This window comes from Lissotriton vulgaris, chromosome 3_1, assembly GCF_964263255.1.
Source record: "Lissotriton vulgaris chromosome 3_1, aLisVul1.2, whole genome shotgun sequence".
Taxonomy (NCBI): domain Eukaryota; kingdom Metazoa; phylum Chordata; class Amphibia; order Caudata; family Salamandridae; genus Lissotriton; species Lissotriton vulgaris.
In genome coordinates this window covers 664207377-664221058 of record NC_141689.1, presented here as the reverse complement: position 1 = coordinate 664221058, position 13682 = coordinate 664207377, and positions in this window count along the sequence as shown.

Below are 13682 nucleotides of genomic sequence, written 5' to 3'. Positions count from 1 at the left end.
AACAGAGGGTGCTGTGAACCTGTGATGATGAACCAGACGTAGAAACAACATAGTCGCGGCAGTTGCGAGCCGACTAGTAAGTTTGCAATTGCGAACTGGTACAAAACCCTTGCGAACTGGCAGAAACCCTTGCAAACACAAAAAAATTAAAAATCTGCAAATTCGCGAGAGTTCGCGGATTTTGCGGATTTCGAATTCACAAATACGCAAATTCACGAACCGCGAATTCGCAAAATTCGCCCATGCTTAGATTTTAGTCCAAGAATGTAAAGATCTTCCTGAGGCCGGTAAACGTCCCATCCCTGCATTGTTATATGCGGACGATGCGGTCCTAATGGCCCGTACTCCACTGGGACTGTAAAGGGTGGTAACTAGTTTTAAGAATTTTATGACAGAAAGAGGCCTTACTATTAACTTAGCCAAAACTTTTATAAAATTGCGGGCCAGGATGCACAAAGATGAGATCTATTTTTGTTGATAAAAACAAATCGAAAACACAAAGCTATTTTCCTATCTTGGAATTTTGTTTGACTGTACAGGGTCATGGGTGAAGGCTGTCAAAGCTAGGAGATAGCTATACATAAAGACCCTGTCTGCACTTTCAAACTTCAGCAGGAAATTAGGTAGGCGTCCCACGGTGGAGCTATTTGACATCTATAAAGCAAAATCTGTCACTGTTGCCTCATATGGAGCAGGTATATGGGGTTATGCGGACGTAGGTTCAGTGCAGGTAGCTGAAAACATATTTTTAAGATTTTTGTTGATGGTCCCTAACAGTACCTCTTCTTTTATTTGCCGCACAGAATTGCTTTTGTCATATTTGGAAGACATTATAAAGATTCAACCGGTTGTGTTCTGGCGTAGGATATGGATAACAGAGGAAACACATTTTAATCATTGGATTTTAGGGGACTGAAGGGGGGTTGGATAGGGTGAAACTAATCAGATGGTTAATGTATGTTAAACTATTTTTATATAACATAGGCGTTCATGAGTTTTATGATGATCCGCCTACTATGATTTGCATGAGCGAGAAGGATCTTAAGAGAACCTGTTTGAGTTTCGTGAGCGAACGGTGATTGTGCATCGAAATGAGTAAACCCATGGTGCAAGCACATAATCTCATATTAAAAACCTTTAGTCTCCTGCCATACCTCTGTCTTATAACGACTGACTATGATAGATTGTTATTGATTCGTATCCGCCTGGGTACTCTGCATAGACTATTACATTTTTCAGTCGTAAATGACTGGGCAAAACAGCTCTGTAAATGTCCCTGTGATAATATGTCAGACCAGTCCACTATACATGTTCTGTTTTTCTGCAAATTTTATTCTACACAGAGGAAAACATGGATTGTTTCGGTTTTAAAACTATTAGGTATAAGTACGTGCTGGTAAGCATATCTTTAACTGCAACAATTAGAGACTGTGTTTGTAGTAGCCTCTGTAACAGTTTTCTTAAAAAAAAATGTAATGCAGGAAAACAATCGTGATGTGACAAAATGTAAATGAACTGTTGTCTGATGTTTATATACATGGTTCTACCCCCCACTCTGTAGATATTCTTAATTGTTTTAATAATATGTTTTTTAAATAGTGTATTTATTATGTGCTTTTATGATTATATATACTTGTACTCGAATAAAGTATTATTGAATTGAAATTGAACCTTGATACACCCGGATCAGTCGGGCTTTATCCCACAAAGAAATACGGCCCTCAATTTACATCGACATACAGGGTTCTGGGTAGGACCCCGACGATTCAGGAGCTGGCGGCGCTAGTGTCATTGGACGCCACTCTGGCAGTAGACAGAGTTGAGTGGCCCTATCTTTTTGCAGTGCTGGACAAACTGGGTTTTGGCCCGGAATTCATGGGTTGGGTACACCTTCTATATTCTGCTCCGATTTGTCACCCCTAGTGGGACGGGTATGCTCTGACGGGAATCCTGTTCCCTCCACGCCACTGGAGTCAAGCTATCCTGGCTGATGATGGCTGGTAGCCAGAAACCGGTCCTAGGATGCTTGATTCCGGTCCAGGGAAGACATGGCTTGGCAGTTCGGGCTGGACTGTTCCCAAGAGGTACAGGGTCAAGGCTGATTTGCTTATGGTCATATCTGAACTGGGGTGGTGTGGTTAGCAAATAAACGATGAATTTAGGACCAGATCTCTGTACTGACATTGTTCTGCATTCTGTCCGTCAACTGCTGTTTTTGCATTTGTCACCCCGAGTGGGACTGGTATGCTCAGACGTGAGTCCAGTGCTCTCCACGCCACTAGAGTCAAGCTATCCTGGCTGAAGGCGGCTGATAGCCAGAAACCGGTCCTAGGGTGCTTGATTCTGGTCCAGGGAAGACATGGCTTGGCAGTTTGGGCTGGACTGTTCCCATGAGGCACAGGGTCAGGCTTATTTGCATATGGCTATGTTTGAACTGATGTGGTGTGGAGTGCAAAAAAACAATGGATTTATGCCCAGATCTCTATACTGAGTTGAATATATGACATTGTTCTGCATTCTGTCCATCAACTGTTGTTTTTGCATTTGTCACCCCGAGTGGGACGGGTATGCTCAGACGTGAGTCCCGTGCTCTCCACGCCACTGGAGTCAAGCTATCCTGGCTGAAGACGGCTGATAGCCAGAAACCGGTCCTAGGATGCTTCATTCCGGTCCAGGGAAGACATGGCTTGGCAGTTGGGGCTGGACTGTTCCCATGAGGCAAAGGGTCAAGGCTGATTTGCATATGGCCATGTCTGAACTGGGGTGTGTGGAGTGCAAAAAAACTATGGATTTAGGCCCAGATCTCTGTACTGGGGTGAATGTATGACATTGTTCTGCATTCTGTCCATCAACTGTTGTTTTTGCATTTGTCACCCCGAGTGGGACGGGTATTATCAGACGTGAGTCCTGTGCTCTCCACGCCACTGGAGTCAAACTATCTTGGCTGAAGATGGCTGATAGCCAGAAACAGGTCCTAGGATGCTTGATTCCGGTCCAGGGAAGACATGGCTTGGCAGTTCGGGCTGGACTGTTCCCATGAGGCACAGGGTCAAGGCTGATTTGCATATGGCCATGTCTGAACTGGGTGGGGTGGTGTGCAAAAATACGATTGATTTAGGCCCAGATCTCTGTACTGGGGTGAATGTATGACATTGTTCTGCATTCTGTCCATCAACTGTTGTTTTTGCAATTACTATTATCTTAAGAGAATCTGTCTGAGTTTCCTGAGCGAACGGAGATTGTGCATCGAAATGAGTAAACCCACGGTGCAAGTCTCCAGCCATACCTATGTCTTATACCGACTGACTATGATTATTTTTTATTGATTTGTTTTCGCCTGGGTACTCTGCATAGACTATTACGTTTTCCAGTCGTAAATGACTGGGCAAAACAGCTCTGTAAATGTCCCTGTGATGATATGTCAGACCAGTCCACGATACATGTTCTGTTTTTCTGCAAATTTTATTCTATACAGAGGAAAACATGGATTGTTCCGGTTTTAAAACTATTAGGTATAAGGACGTGCCGGCCAGCATGTGTTTAACTGTAACAATTAGAGGCTGTGTTTGTAGTAGCCTCTGTAATAGTTTTCTTTAAAAATGTTTTTAAATGCAGGAAAACAATCATGATGTGGCAAAATGTAAATGAACTGTTGTCTGATGTTTATATACATTGTGCTACCCCCCACTCTGTAGATATTTTTAATTGTTTTAATAATATTTTTTTAAATAGTGTATTTATTATGTGCTTTTATGATTATATATACTTTTAATTGAATAAAGTACTATTGAATTGAAATTGAACCTTGATACACCCGGATCAGTCAGGCTTTATGCCACATCGAAATACAGCCCTCAATTTACGTCGGCTGCACGGGGTTCTGGGTAGGACCCCGACGATTCAGGAGCTGGCAGTGCTAGTGTCATTGGACGCCACTATGGCATCAGGCAGAGTTGAGTGGCCCTATCTTTTTGCAGTGCTGGACAAACTGGGTTTTGGCCCGGATTTCACGGGTTGGGTACACCTATATTCTGCTCCGATGGCCTGAGTAGTAGTGAACAACCGCAGGTCCCCTGACTTCTATCTGGGCAGAACACCAGACAGGTATGTCCCCTCTCTCCGCTCCTTTTTGCCCTGGCCTTGGAGCAGGGGGCGGCATGGATCCGACAGGACCGTTCGATACGTGGAAAGTGATGGACAATGGAGCGGAAGGACAAAATCTCTCTCTATGCTGATGATATTATGCTTTACCTTAGCAACCAGAGAGGATCCCTAATGTGTTTTTTGGCTGTGTTAGCTATTTTTGGGAGGTACTCAGGCTTCCCGATAAATTGGTCCAAATTGGTGCTCTATGTCCTTAGGGGTGACCCACCAGTAGTTCCAGACACTTGCCAGATACAAACTGGTCCTCTAGGATTCAGGTACCTTGGAATTTATGCAACATAGATGAGAGCAGAAGTGCTGCTCACGATTTGAAGGAATGCACTTTTTTTCTATGGACATCCAAGGTCCTATTAATTTAAATCCATTCTATTCCAAAATAAAAGTCCATAAGCATTTTTGTATTTTCCATTCTTATTCTTTACTTCTTAGTGATTATTTCACATTGTTTTTCAAGTATTGACAATTTTCATACTTAATGCATTTCACATTCAACCCAATGCATTTCGGGTGCAAATGAACCCTTCGTCGGGGGTTTCTAAAGGAAAAAACAAAAGAGCAATTTTTGAGCCCAGAGCTGTGTTTACATACATAGTTCTCATTCACATTGTGTCAAAACGTAAACGTTGTCACTGTTCTTACTACCTTCGTCATAGTAAATTAAACTCTAAACATTGTTTGCCAAGTTGGCGGTCTAGTAATTGTGCACAATATTTAAGAGCAACAAAACAACATAAGCGCAACGAGAGTCTAAAAAGTTAGTGCTGTACATCATAGTTTATCGTACGGATCGGCAAGCGTTCTGTGTCAGTTACTTACAGAAATGCAATGCGGTAGCCTCGTGCATCCTCTCCTCCAATGGCAATCGGATTACAATCGCCATCAGAGTTCTGTTCTATTTAAGCTACTCCGGTTGGTGGAAAATTGATCACGTGATCACAACTCGATCGGAAAACCGAGGAGTTCCATTAAATGAGCGTGATATCATAAATATTGGTGGCCAATTATATTACATCATTGCGCAATGTGTTCCTAGTATTGTCTTATATCAAAGTATCACCTGCGTGATCTCCGTTGGTACAATACTACATACTGCGTAAATTCTATCTGAATGGTCTATTTGACATACACTACCCGGCAATCACAATAAAATGGAAAACCGGGTGGAAACCCATTCAGTGTGATTGAAATTAGAGTGTAAACTAAGTAATCTGTCGGCCATCTTAGAGTGGAGTGCGATATAGGGGCTGGATACAAAGATATCCATGTGCATGACTGTATAACTACATGGTGACTGTAATACTTGCATGCTAAACCATAATGAACTGTTCAACATATAATCTGAAGGTAAACAAATAAAGTTAACTGCAGTTATGGCAGAACATCACAAACTCATATCTCATCCATCATAAAAAACATGTCAGTTCCAGTCTGTCATTGAGCCCATCTGGCTGCAGGCTCCCCATTTTTTTGATCCAGAAATACTCAGATCTCAGTCTCATTTTATGTGTGTCCAGGCCTGGACGTGCTTCCACTACTTCCAATACGGTGAACCTTAATTGGGAAATGTTATGACCTCCTTCTGCCCAATGTGCTGCCAATGTTGATTTCATATTCTTTTGCCTTATATTACTTTTGTGTTCTGTTATTCGTATCTTAACTTTACGTTCAGTTTGTCCCACGTATAACTTTCCACACGGGCATTTGATGCCATAGATCACTCCTTTTGTGTCACAAGTGCTGGAATGTTTAAGTTGAATCGTTTGACCCGTTCTGGGATGTGTGAAGGATGATCCTATCATCACGTTATTACAATGTGTACAGTTTTCACATTTGCGCATTCCTTTGTGGGTTGGTTTACTGGATTCTTTCTCTTCTTGTTTTAACAATTCTTTTAAATTCTTTGGTCTATTGTAGGCAAACGTTATTTGATCTGCAAAGAGAGGTTTTAGATCAGGTTCTGAAGTTATAATGGCCCAATGTTTCCTCATGATGTTGGTTATTTGTGAAGCTTGTTTGGAATATTTTAGGACACACACTGTGAGTTTCTTATCAGTTTTGTCTTTTTTAGTTAGTAAAGACTCTCTTGTCATGGTCATGACTTTAGTTTTAGAATCCTGTAATAGTTTCCTTGGGTACCCTCTTGACTCATATTTTTGGATCTGCTTGTCGATAATGTCAGAAACATCCATGGGATCTGATGTGATTCGTTTGTAGCGAATAAATTGAGATAAAGGCAAATGTTCTTTTAAAGCTTGATGGTGGAAGCTTAGGTAGTGTAACCCGCTGTTGCGGTCCGTTTCTTTCACATGGACATTAGTACCAATTTTGCCCTGTTTTATCGATACCTTCACATCCAAAAAAGATAATTGATGTTGATCAATTTCATGTGTGAATTTGATTCTCTCGTGTATCGAATTTAACCTACTGATGTTGACCTCCAATTCTTCTCTGTTACCTCGCCACATTATGAATATGTCGTCTATAAAGCGTTTATAGACTAACAATCCTTTCTTCCATTCTGGTTTGTCTAAGATGTGATCGTTCTCAAATTTGGACATAAAAACATTTGCATAGGACGGTGCCCCAGCAAATCCCATACTGGTTCCACTGCATTGTGCAAAGAATTCTTTATCCCATTCCAGGTAGCTGTGAAATAAAGCAAAATGTAAAATTTCCATGAGGAAATTTTTTTCTGATCCTTCAATGTCATTCCTTAGGAAGCACCATTCCATGGCTTCAAGGCCCTCATCATGAGGGATCGAGGTGTATAGTGCAGTGACATCAATTGTGCTTAACCAGATCTCATCATTTTCCGAAATTTTAACTTCCTGTAGTATGTTTAAGAATGCTGTAGTGTCTTTTATATGGGTGCACCAGTTCTGGACTAATGGTTGCAGAAACCAGTCTAAATATTGTCCAATCGGTTCCGATAAGGACCCACATGCTGAAACGATGGGCCTGAATGGTGGTCGGGTAAGGTGTTTGTGCACCTTGGGCAACATATAAAACTGTGGCCTTCTTGGGTATTTTATATTCAAAAATTGATAGGTCTTGTTGGAAATCCATTTCATTTCAAGTGCTTTATCCAGTATCTCTTTTAATGTGGCCGCAAAAACTTCAGTTGGATCCATTTCAAGTTTCAAATAAATGTTTTTGTCTTGTAAGTGTTGGTTCACACTTTCCTTGTAAAACGATGAGTTCATTACTACCAGGGCTCCCCCCTTGTCTGCTTTCTGGATGGTTATTTCATTCATTTCTTTCAAAGTTTTTAAGGTATTCCATTCTTTCTTAGAGAAATTGCTCTTGTTTCCACTCTTGTAGTTGATATTTTTGATTTCTGTGTTGACTGCTCTTTCATAAGTATCAATTGTCTTGTGTGATATAGGAGCACAGAATGTACTTTTGACTTTAAATTCTTTCATGGTGCTTTCCTCTTTCTCTGTGGGTGGAAGGGTGTTGAAAAAATGTTTTAATCTCAGGGTCCGAAAGAATTTAAACAACGATATTTCAGTTTCTTCTGGGTTAGATTTGTACACTGGGACAAATGTCATTCCTTTGTTCAACAGATTCAATTGAGCCTTAGATAATACAGTGTCAGAAATGTTTATGGTAAGTTCTGTTTCTTTTTCTTCGAGCGCAACTCTCGTTCCGCTTCCGACTCTTTTACTTTTTCTTTTTCCCCTCCTGGTTTTACAGGTTCTGTGCTTGATGATGTTGTTGGTATGTTGTTGGCTGCTGGACTTATGTCTAAAAAAGACTTGTCTGTTTTGTCTGTTTGAGTTTTCTGTCCCGTAGGTGCACTTCTTTCCATTGGTCTTCTGTTCTGGGTCGTATCTGACTCTGATACAACACTTTCTTGTGAAGAACTGATGGTCGTTGTTGGTTTTTGCCATTTTCTCTGATTGTAAACTTCTGCCCAACTATACACCTCCTCCAACTTGTAGTCCACAGTGTCTCTTTTATACTTTTTTACTTTTCTATCTTCTATTTCTTTAGCATATCTGTCAAGTTTTTTGGTGATGTCTTCAAGTAATGGTGTTAAATCTTCATGTTTATTTAGCTCCCTCTTTATTCCTTCCAATTCTTCTTCCACTTCTCTCAATTCCCTGGATAGTTCTTCCACTATCAGCAAGATCAGATCTAGACTGCACTTGTTAAGTATTTGATACCACTTATTGAGAAATGATTTGTTATTCCTGCATAACATAGGTTTTAATGCAATCCTTAATCCTCTTGGTATGCGCTTATTGCGATGGTAATGAATTAATGTTGTTGCATGTAATCGTTTGCTGATTTCACGTTTGCTCATGTACTCAAGTTGTTTTAATAACTGGTTCGCTGTGTTTAATTGTGGGCTGAAGGCTCTTGTCTCTTTTATCAATCCATAAATTTGTTCTGCTTCTTCATTTGTATACGCCAAGGTCTCTGCCTTATTAGTTGTTATCTGAGCAATCTCTTCTAAATTCATCATAACTTTGGGTGGGTGCTAACGGTGAGGGGTAGACAATTTGAATCAAATTTAATTGTTCACCAGTTGCACACTTTTATATGTATAATCTTCACTTTGTATGTTTGTGCGACTCCCTCGTTGGTGTCTTGTCTAGGGACACTTTATAAAAATGCAACATAGATGAGAGCAGAAGTGCTGCTCACGATTTGAAGGAATGCACTTTTTTTCTATGGACATCCAAGGTCCTATTAATTTAAATCCATTCTATTCCAAAATAAAAGTCCATAAGCATTTTTGTATTTTCCATTCTTATTCTTTACTTCTTAGTGATTATTTCACATTGTTTTTCAAGTATTGACAATTTTCATACTTAATGCATTTCACATTCAACCCAATGCATTTCGGGTGCAAATGAACCCTTCGTCGGGGGTTTCTAAAGGAAAAAACAAAAGAGCAATTTTTGAGCCCAGAGCTGTGTTTACATACATAGTTCTCATTCACATTGTGTCAAAACGTAAACGTTGTCACTGTTCTTACTACCTTCGTCATAGTAAATTAAACTCTAAACATTGTTTGCCAAGTTGGCGGTCTAGTAATTGTGCACAATATTTAAGAGCAACAAAACAACATAAGCGCAACGAGAGTCTAAAAAGTTAGTGCTGTACATCATAGTTTATCGTACGGATCGGCAAGCGTTCTGTGTCAGTTACTTACAGAAATGCAATGCGGTAGCCACGTGCATCCTCTCCTCCAATGGCAATCGGATTACAATCGCCATCAGAGTTCTGTTCTATTTAAGCTACTCCGGTTGGTGGAAAATTGATCACGTGATCACAACTCGATCGGTGCTTACTAAGGAATGACATTGAAGGATCAGAAAAAATTTTCCTCATGGAAATTTTACATTTTGCTTTATTTCACAGCTACCTGGAATGGGATAAAGAATTCTTTGCACAATGCAGTGGAACCAGTATGGGATTTGCTGGGGCACCGTCCTATGCGAATGTTTTTATGTCCAAATTTGAGAACGATCACATCTTAGACAAACCAGAATGGAAGAAAGGATTGTTAGTCTATAAATGCTTTATAGACGACATATTCATAATGTGGCGAGGTAACAGAGAAGAATTGGAGGTCAACATCAGTAGGTTAAATTCGATACACGAGAGAATCAAATTCACACATGAAATTGATCAACATCAATTATCTTTTTTGGATGTGAAGGTATCGATAAAACAGGGCAAAATTGGTACTAATGTCCATGTGAAAGAAACAGACCGCAACAGCGGGTTACACTACCTAAGCTTCCACCATCAAGCTTTAAAAGAACATTTGCCTTTATCTCAATTTATTCGCTACAAACGAATCACATCAGATCCCATGGATGTTTCTGACATTATCGACAAGCAGATCCAAAAATATGAGTCAAGAGGGTACCCAAGGAAACTATTACAGGATTCTAAAACTAAAGTCATGACCATGACAAGAGAGTCTTTACTAACTAAAAAAGACAAAACTGATAAGAAACTCACAGTGTGTGTCCTAAAATATTCCAAACAAGCTTCACAAATAACCAACATCATGAGGAAACATTGGGCCATTATAACTTCAGAACCTGATCTAAAACCTCTCTTTGCAGATCAAATAACGTTTGCCTACAATAGACCAAAGAATTTAAAAGAATTGTTAAAACAAGAAGAGAAAGAATCCAGTAAACCAACCCACAAAGGAATGCGCAAATGTGAAAACTGTACACATTGTAATAACGTGATGATAGGATCATCCTTCACACATCCCAGAACGGGTCAAACGATTCAACTTAAACATTCCAGCACTTGTGACACAAAAGGAGTGATCTATGGCATCAAATGCCCGTGTGGAAAGTTATACGTGGGACAAACTGAACGTAAAGTTAAGATACGAATAACAGAACACAAAAGTAATATAAGGCAAAAGAATATGAAATCAACATTGGCAGCACATTGGGCAGAAGGAGGTCATAACATTTCCCAATTAAGGTTCACCGTATTGGAAGTAGTGGAAGCACATCCAGGCCTGGACACACATAAAATGAGACTGAGATCTGAGTATTTCTGGAACAAAAAAATGGGGAGCCTGCAGCCAGATGGGCTCAATGACAGACTGGAACTGACATGTTTTTTATGATGGATGAGATATGAGTTTGTGATGTTCTGCCATAACTGCAGTTAACTTTATTTGTTTACCTTCAGATTATATGTTGAACAGTTCATTATGGTTTAGCATGCGAGTATTACAGTCACCATGTAGTTATACAGTCATGCACATGGATATCTTTGTATCCAGCCCCTATATCGCACTCCACTCTAAGATGGCCGACAGATTACTTAGTTTACACTCTAATTTCAATCACACTGAATGGGTTTCCACCCGGTTTTCCATTTTATTGTGATTGCCGGGTAGTGTATGTCAAATAGACCATTCAGATAGAATTTACGCAGTATGTAGTATTGTACCAACGGAGATCACGCAGGTGATACTTTGATATAAGACAATACTAGGAACACATTGCGCAATGATGTAATATAATTGGCCACCAATATTTATGATATCACGCTCATTTAATGGAACTCCTCGGTTTTCCGATCGAGTTGTGATCACGTGATCAATTTTCCACCAACCGGAGTAGCTTAAATAGAACGGAACTCTGATGGCGATTGTAATCCGATTGCCATTGGAGGAGAGGATGCACGAGGCTACCGCATTGCATTTCTGTAAGTAACTGACACAGAACGCTTGCCGATCCGTACGATAAACTATGATGTACAGCACTAACTTTTTAGACTCTTGTTGCGCTTATGTTGTTTTGTTGCTCTTAAATATTGTGCACAATTACTAGACCGCCAACTTGGCAAACAATGTTTAGAGTTTAATTTACTATGACGAAGGTAGTAAGAACAGTGACAACGTTTACGTTTTGACACAATGTGAATGAGAACTATGTATGTAAACACAGCTCTGGGCTCAAAAATTGCTCTTTTGTTTTTTCCTTTAGAAACCCCCGACGAAGGGTTCATTTGCACCCGAAATGCATTGGGTTGAATGTGAAATGCATGAAGTATGAAAATTGTCAATACTTGAAAAACAATGTGAAATAATCACTAAGAAGTAAAGAATAAGAATGGAAAATACAAAAATGCTTATGGACTTTTATTTTGGAATAGAATGGATTTAAATTAATAGGACCTTGGATGTCCATAGAAAAAAAGTGTATTCCTTCAAATCGTGAGCAGCACTTCTGCTCTCATCTATGTTGCATTTTTATAAAGTGTCCCTAGACAAGACACCAACGAGGGAGTCGCACAAACATACAAAGTGAAGATTATACATATAAAAGTGTGCAACTGGTGAACAATTAAATTTGATTCACCTTGGAATTTATATCACGCTAGACTTGAAGCTCTGCTACACCAACAACCTGAGCCCCCCCAATGGATTTAGATATGATGCGGTGCGCTGGAAGGCTCTCACGCTCTCCCTGTTAGGCAGAGCGGTGCTTTTTAAAATGATGGCTCTCCCCCGGTTTTTATACGCGCTTCAGAATGCGATGGATCCGGTACCCGCGTCCTTCTTTAGGGACATGGAGTCCCTCCAGAGGCAGCTACTCTGGGACAGTAAAACCTGTATAGCATTTTACAAACTCACCCTTCCCTGGTATGACGAGGAAATAGGATTGCCGGACCTAAAGAAATATTACTGGGAATCCCATTTGGCGGCAGTGAATCACAGGGTATACGGACCCCCAGATGATTCCGGGTACGCAATGGACCATTGGCAACTACTGGGGGATGACTATACAAGAGCGCTGTATGCCGGGCCCGCAGGTTTCCGCTCACAGGATCCACGGCAAATGCCGTCCAGGTTTGGCATGGGCCAACAGACACCTCAAATGGCCTCCCATTCCCAGTTCACATTCGCCAATCCGCTTTGGAATTCAGAGAGGTTGGGAAGTCTATGGAAGTCCAAGGGGTTTGATAAGTGGGACCTTATAGGGATCACACACATACAAGACATTTGGGGGGAGAGAACAACACACACATTTGATTCTCTTAAGCTGCAGTACCAATTGAATGATTGTGAGTACTTACGTTACCTCCAGATCCGACATGCGCTGCTCACACTCATTCCCAGGGGCACAACGCTCCTGGATGCTTTTCCCATTGAGGACAGAGTGTTGGATGGGCATCTTCCAGAGAAAACCATCTCTCTGATATATAAGAAACTCATAAATAATATGGAGGATCCATTAGTTATTATAAGACAGCACTGGAATGAGGACGGTTTGGAGCTAGATGATGAGGACTGACATGAGGCGATTTCCTCCCCGCGAGTGGTGGCAATCCAGATGAGGCTGAGACTGGTGCAACTCAAGATACTACACAGGCCATATGTCACGGGCCCTGTCTGGTCCGTATGGGCCACTTAGAGAGCGGAGAGTGCAAGAGGAGTTGTGGGGAACTGGGGACGTTCACACATATACTGTGACACTGTCAAAGTGTACAAGCGTATTGGGGAGATGTTCACCGCTCGCTGGGACGGTCCTGGAGATAGAACTGAAGCCAGAGGCACGAAGATGCTTTCTGAATGTCTGGGAACCCACAGACATAAACACATACAAAAAGCAATGGGCAACGTTGGCATTCATGATAGCAAAGCATAATATCGCCCACTGTGGGGAGCCAGCCAGCTGCCCTGGATTGAGAAATAGATGGAGGATTTAGACTGGTGTATGTTTAGGGAGAGGTCAGTCTATTCTGCCAGGGGATGCCCAGGGAAATGGGGTAAGGTCTGGGAGGCTTTGAATCCCTACAGAGGCGATGTCTGTGCCGCACCAGCATGTCAGGAGGAAGCAAAGGCGCACGGGTCCCCTTGATCCACCAACTGTCATAACTGTATATTATTTTGGATGTATGGAATGTCATTGAGAAACTTGGAAGATCTATGAGTATGTCACCTTATGTGTTTCTTTGTTGATTTATTGTTCAATAAAAAGATTTGTTTTTTTAAAGTACTGGAGTTTTTGTGGCTA